The sequence below is a fragment of the Protomyctophum parallelum genome, assembly GCF_964188405.1.
Source record: "Protomyctophum parallelum genome assembly, chromosome: 14".
NCBI classification, from domain to species: domain Eukaryota; kingdom Metazoa; phylum Chordata; class Actinopteri; order Myctophiformes; family Myctophidae; genus Protomyctophum; species Protomyctophum parallelum.
This window is the reverse complement of record NC_139709.1, coordinates 49,573,382-49,580,881: the sequence shown is the minus strand read 5'-3', so window position 1 is coordinate 49,580,881 and position 7,500 is coordinate 49,573,382.

Genomic DNA, 7,500 nt, shown 5'->3' with positions numbered 1-7,500 from the left:
TTATATAATGTAAGGGGTCAGAAGATATGTTATTTTCATTACTTTCATTACTTTTGTGCGACACATAGGACCTTCATTTATGGAAACCGAAGAAAAGAAAGTTGCAATATGAGGTACAAGGTTTCTGCCCGACAGCAACAAAATCAAAAACGCAGTGAGATTAATATAGCGGGATTGAATGTGTCGACTGAATCGTTGCACACACACACACACACACACACACACACACACACACACACACACACACACACACACAGGAGCGGAATCCACTTCAAGCAATTCATAAAGCAAACGGGGGAGGAGGTGCGTAGGACATTTCTCGACGCGCAAAGACAGACTCTCCCATCAGCTTTGATTAGCATCTTAGTCCGTCTTCCCCGGCCGGCAGATATGTGAGAAATTATTATTAATAACAAAATAATTTCCGCAGATTAACCCCGCGCTGCCTTTATCGCTGATCCCCTGGCCTCTGGGTAATTGATCTGGGGAAAGATTGATGGCTGTCCCGCTGATTTAAAACATTTGTCCTTGCTTTTTTCTTTCTTTCTTTTTCTTTGGTTATACCTGACATACATTTCCAGATGTGTGTTTAATGACGCAGTCGTATATCTCTTCGGCCGATGATGCGGAATTTGACATTGAAATGAGCTCAATGTAGGAGTCACATTTTATTTCTTTAAATCTTTTTTTGTAGTCCACTTGTTTGACTGTATGAACTGAATTGAGTCTGTCACATTGGGGAAGAGGGAGGCATGGTTTTTAAAGAGGCATGGTTGAGGCATGTCTTTTAGAGAAACTTTAACTGAGCCCATACTGGCAAGCCCCAGCCCAAATGACGATACGAGATATCTAGTCCATGATGTGGTGCAATCATCACCTACAGATTATGGCTGCCAACAGGACAGAGGGAAGAGTGAGATGTAATTCTGTTCCATGCTCATGCTCACCTTTATTCATGTTAATCAAACTTCACCGTTGACCAATTCATGCCCAACACGTTATGCATTTCCCCGGCTCGACATTGAAGCGTGCGCCGCAGTTTGAAGTCAGAAGATCGGGCGGTTCTCTCGAGACACGTGAATTACAGATGCACGCACACAGACGGGACAGAGATTTGTCTCATTTATATAACAATGGAGATATAAGCAATGATATGACCAATGGTGGTACTCATGGTGCTATATGATATACTGATGGCAGAGTGTGTTGTCCCCACCCTGCACCGCTCCCATCCGGACCCAAAGCCCTCTGGGATACGGAGTCCCTGGCAGCTTCCTTTCACTCGCAACGCAATGTAGGAAGTGTCAATGTTGACTGAGCGGATATCAGTTAGTCACCTCAGTCACTAAGGGGTCATGATGGACCTTTTCCATTTCCTCTTACAGTCTCAATGAGCTCTGGGCAAACACGGACAGATGGACAGATACGGACGGACGGACGGACGGCAGTGGTGGAAAAAGTACTCAATATTGTATCAATATTGCAAATATATATACGAATACTCTGGTACAAGTATAAAAGTCCGGAATTCTAAATGCACTTGAGTAAAAGTGCAAAAGTATTAGCTTCAACATGTACTAAAAGTACCAAAAGTAAAAGTACTCGTTGTGCAGAATGTCCCATTTAAGGTTTTCGAATGTATAAACCTCTTTTGAAATGATAGGCCTATACTATAGTATATAGGGGCTGAAGGCTGAAGTGAATGATAGGCCTATATAGTATATAGGGCTGAAGGCTGAAGAGGTCTATACTATAGTATATAGGGGCTGAAGGCTGAAGTGAATGATAGGCCTATATAGTATATAGCGCTGAAGGCTGAAGTGGTCTATACTATAGTATGTAGGGCTGAAGGCTGAAGTGGTCTATACTATAGTATGTAGGGCTGAAGGCTGAAGTGGTCCATACTATAGTTATAGTTTGTAGGGCTGAAGGCTGAAGTGGTCCATACTATAGTTATAGTATGTAGGGCTGAAGGCTGAAGTGGTCCATACTATAGTTATAGTTTGTAGGGCTGAAGGCTGAAGTGGTCTATACTATAGTATATAGGGCTGAAGGCTGAAGTGGTCTATACTATAGTATGTAGGGCTGAAGGCTGAAGTGGTCTATCTATACTATAGTCATAGTATGTAGGGCTGAAGGCTGAAGTGGTCCATACTATAGTTATAGTATGTAGGGCTGAAGGCTGAAGTGAATGATAGGCCTATATAGTATATATAGCGCTGAAGGCTGAAGTGGTCTATACTATAGTATATAGGGCTGAAGGCTGAAGTGGTCTATACTATAGTATGTAGGGCTGAAGGCTGAAGTGGTCTATACTATAGTTATAGTTTGTAGGGCTGAAGGCTGAAGTGGTCTATACTATAGTATGTAGGGCTGAAGGCTGAAGTGGTCTATACTATAGTATATAGGGCTGAAGGCTGAAGTGGTCCATACTATAGTATATAGGGCTGAAGGCTGAAGTGGTCTATACTATAGTTACAGTATGTAGGGCTGAAGGCTGAAGTGGTCCATACTATAGTTATAGTATGTAGGGCTGAAGGCTGAAGTGGTCTATCTATACTATAGTTATAGTATGTAGGGCTGAAGGCTGAAGTGGTCCATACTATAGTTATAGTTTGTAGGGCTGAAGGCTGAAGTGGTCCATACTATAGTTATAGTATATAGGGCTGAAGGCTGAAGTGGTCTATACTATAGTATGTAGGGCTGAAGGCTGAAGTGGTCCATACTATAGTTATAGTTTGTAGGGCTGAAGGCTGAAGTGGTCTATACTATAGTTACAGTATGTAGGGCTGAAGGCTGAAGTGGTCTATACTATAGTTACAGTATGTAGGGCTGAAGGCTGAAGTGGTCTATACTATAGTTACAGTATGTAGGGCTGAAGGCTGAAGTGGTCCATACTATAGTTATAGTATGTAGGGCTGAAGGCTGAAGTGGTCTATACTATAGTATGTAGGGCTGAAGGCTGAAGTGGTCTATACTATAGTTATAGTATGTAGGGCTGAAGGCTGAAGTGGTCCATACTATAGTTATAGTATGTAGGGCTGAAGGCTGAAGTGGTCTATACTATAGTATGTAGGGCTGAAGGCTGAAGGGTGTGCGTGTGCAGGGGGTCAGTCACAGAGGCGAGTGAGCGAAAGAGGGAGAGACATGCATCCCTCTTTATTGCTCATGTATTTTTAAACAGGGTCAAATGAGTAAACATGAGTTGACCTGAGGGAGAAAATAATCCACGAGGTTAATTTAGCCATTTGTAACTCGAGAGAGAGTGTACACACTGCACAGGGAACCTAAAAGGTTCTAAAAGGTTCCCTGTGGTTCCATTTGTACAATCTGTGAGTTCTATCAACACTGAGGCCTTTATATGAATGTGTTGGGAGGAGGCAATTCAGTGGGAATGGATGGATGGGATATGTGTCGATATAGGAAAGGACATAAACACATCACATTTGAGTATATGATGTTTTATGTACTATTTTCTATTAACAATTTGGGTGCCGGGGAATCTTTTCAGAATAAAGGCGAGTGCCAAGCAGATGAGGGAGATTTTACTCTGAAAACCCCTGCCTTTCATTTACCCCAAAAACCCGGGAGGTGAAATCTTCCTTTACTAAATCGCTGTCATAAAACTGATCTCTCTTTAGAAACGTTAATATTCTATAGGAAAGATGCATGATGAAGTCAGAAATTAGGACAGAACAATGGCCTTCTGATCATAATCCATCATAATCTGTCGGCCCATAATCCATTCTGACCGGGCACCCATTTTGGTGTCGGCATCATGTTATGCTTTAGCTATTGAAAAATAGCAGATCTACAAGCTCATATCGCGCCACCGAGTGGCGCGATACGAGCTTGTAGGTCTGCTATTTTTTGAAAAATCGAAGAACGACTGACATTTTTAGAATCTGATCTCAGGTCAGAATGGGTTCATCAGACCAGTGTGTGTCCGGCGGAAACCTCGTATGAATCTGATCTCAGGTCAGAATGGGATAATCCAGGAAGTGAATGGCTGCGCATGCAGCAAAACACAGCTCCGGGACACGGACGAGCAATGCGTTGCCTAGCGACGGCCGCTGTAAAAAAAAAAAAAGGCGATCGATCCCGTTTTATATCCACTGAACTGCAAAGGTTCCAGCAGTGGGCAAACGATATTAGTAACGCACACGATCGCCACAACAACTACTCTAACTATAGGAAAGGAGGAGATTTAGTATAGATGGGAGGGAATAAAAGGACTCGAACTATAGGATAGACCCCTGTGGGACCCCATACGGATTAAAGCGTTCATTCTTGTCACTGCAGGAGGATCCACGTGCGGTGGGTTGAATATGATTCATTTGGGGTCAAAACTCCCACATGAACCAATGTCAAGTTGTTTCGCTTTGTCCTCCCCGTTTTCTTTTTCTCTGTGTGTCTCTAGTAGGCCTATAGCTCTGCAGTTACAGTGTGTATGTGTGTGTGTGTGCGTGCGTGCGTGCATGTATGTGGATATTGCAGGGTTAAACTAAACCCTGCAGGTGGCGTGACCTCTGACCTTTGACCTTAACATACTCCGCCCCTGGCATATGCCTCCGACTCATGTCACTGAGATTAGCTACCTCTCCACAGGGTGTGTGTGTGTGTGTGTGTGTGTGTGTGCATGTATGTGTATCCATGTGCGTGTGTGCGCGTGTGTGTGTGTATTGATGTGAGAGACAGAGGCTAAAGACAAGGGCACTACGGTGACTTTTGACCCTCTCTCCTCATCTTGTATGTGTGACTTTGTGGCTCTAACACTGTGTGTGTGTGTGTGTGTGTGTGTGTGTGCGTGCGTGCGTGTGTGTGTGCGAGATATGGGTTAAGGTTAGGTTTAGGTGTGCTGCCCCGTGGGAGGTTAGGGTTAGGGTGAGGGTTTGAGATAGGTTGTAGTTGTAGGACTAATATTATTAATGTCATTACAGGTGAAATACACACCAGAAAAGAAATATACAATAGCAGATCTACAAGCTCACAGTGTCATGATCTTACAGAGGAAAAGCATTCCCCGGGGCCCTTAACCTGATCACTTAACACGGTAGTGTAATCTCAAAACATTACACTATATTAACCCATTCTGACCGGGCACCCATTTTGGTGTTGGCATCATGTTATGCTTTAGCTATTGAAAAATAGCAGATCTACAAGCTCATATCGCGCCACCGAGTGGCGCGATACGAGCTTGTAGGTCTGCTATTTTTGAAAAAAATCGAAGAACGACTGACATTTTTAGAATCTGATCTCAGGTCAGAATGGGTTAATCAGACCAGTGTGTGTCCAGTGGAAAACCTCGTATGAATCTGATCTCAGGTCAGAATGGATTAAAGGTATATATTCAGTGATTTCACTTAATTCAAATATCACTTCTTTTTTTGTTTTGTTTTGTTAATCCTCCCCTCCCTACTATAGAGCGTACTGACCATATAAGGAGTTCCTCCCTGTCCCAAGAACCTTAGGTTTCGTTTTTGGCTATAGGTGGCCCAGCCTTCATGCAGGATATAGAGAGGGGCCTTCCGCCAATCATGATGGAGCGGGGGCGGGCCTTGGTGTGCGTGCTGTTGGCCTGTTGCGTGTCGGTGCCCCCCCCCCACTGTAGCGCGTGCGTGTGCACATCTCGTTACCGGGGCAGACCGGGGGGGTTTTCCCAAATCACCCAAATCACTTTTTTTTTTTTTTGGGCAATTATTTGGGGCCCCACAATGCACTATACACTCCGCCGGCTCACAGGTTGAGAACCAGTGGCCCCGAATCTGATCTAGTATGACATGTTCAGTACAGGGACAGCTATAGGGCTCATGTGGTTAACCCATTCTGACCTGAGATCAGATTCATACGAGGTTTCCGCTGGACACACACTGGTCTGATTAACCCATTCTGACCTGAGATCAGATTCTAGAAATGTCAGTCGCTCTTCGATTTTTCAAAAATAGCAGACCTACAAGCTCGTATCGCGCCACTCGGTGGCGCGATATGAGCTTGTAGATCTGCTATTTTTCAATAGCTAAAGCATAACATGAACACAGAATGGGTTAAGTGTGTGTGCATGTGTGTGCAAGATCATGCAGTGACATTTCCACACGCACACGCACACGCACACGCACACACACACACGCACACGCACACACGCACACACACACACACACACGTTGAGAAGCCCCCCCCGCAGCTCTCCGGTGTTGCCATGGTACTGGAGTGTGATTAGAACTCCGGCTATAACCAACATGGCCGCCACTATCGACTTCCTGTCTGGTCCATGCAAACAGGATGTGACAGATTTAATTTGTTTGTCAGCCCGCCTTAATTTAACGTGAAGCCAGCCTGGAACTATAGGAGAGGAGTCGAGGACTGAGGGGATAAGGAACTATAGGAGAGGAGTCAAGGACTGAGGGGATAAGGAACTAGGAGAGGAGTCAAGGACTGAGGGATAAGGAACTAGGAGAGGAGTCAAGGACTGAGGGATAAGGAAGGGAACAGGACAGAGAGAGAGAGAGAGAGAGAGAGAGAGAGAGAGAGAGAGAGAGAGAGACAGAAAGATAGATAGACCAACACAGAACGAGCGAAGAGGGGGGGGGAGGCTGACATAGACAGAGGGATTTTTGATACTCTTGCGTGTGTTCAAATGCATGTACATCTGGATGTGTGTGTGAGTGCGTGCGAGCAAGCGTGCGTGTGTGTTTGCATGTGTGCACTTGCATGTGTGTCCAGAGGTACATGCGTTTGCGTGTGACTTTGTGCCTCTAAAGGTCCTTGAAGACTGCTGCATTCTTTTTCAGAATTTTCGGCCGTTTTCTTTGCAGTCCGCAAGGTCCTGCGTGTGTGTGTATTGATGTGTGTGAGAGACAGAGAGAGAGAGAGAGAGAGAGAGAGAGAGAGAGAGAGAGAGAGAGAGAGAGAGAGAGGTATGGAGGTGTTAGGGGTGGAGTGAAGGGTAGCGTGGACCATTTGTGAGAGAGATGGACAGAGAGATAAATGGAGAGATAGACAGAGAGAGAGAGGGGAGGACACAGTACATTAAGTAGGAGTGACTGGATGGTGTGAGTAACAGTCTGAGAGACACGCTATACGTCACAGAAAGCTACAAGATGGAGACTGCACAAGTGTATGTGTGTGTGTGTGTGTGTGTGTGTGTGTGTGTGTGTGTGTGTGTGTGTGTGTGTGTGTGTGTGTGTGTGTGTGTGTGCGCGTGCGTGAGTGTGTGCGTACACAAATGCACATTTCTTAAGTGCGAATGTGTGTGTGTGTGTGTGTGTGTGTGTGCGTACGTGTCATTCTGTTAGCGTATGGGTGCAGAGCACATTGTGTTTTGGAATGCACACGACAGCTTTTGTGTTGTACGACAGTTGTGATGTGTGCGGCTGTGTGCGCACGTGCGCGCGCACTCGCGTGCGTGTGTGTGTTGTCTGCACAGAGTGGGAGTGTGACAGTGAATACAAAGAGCTGTATTACTGTTTAAATCATTGATTGCTTCCCTTCCCTTCCTCTCTC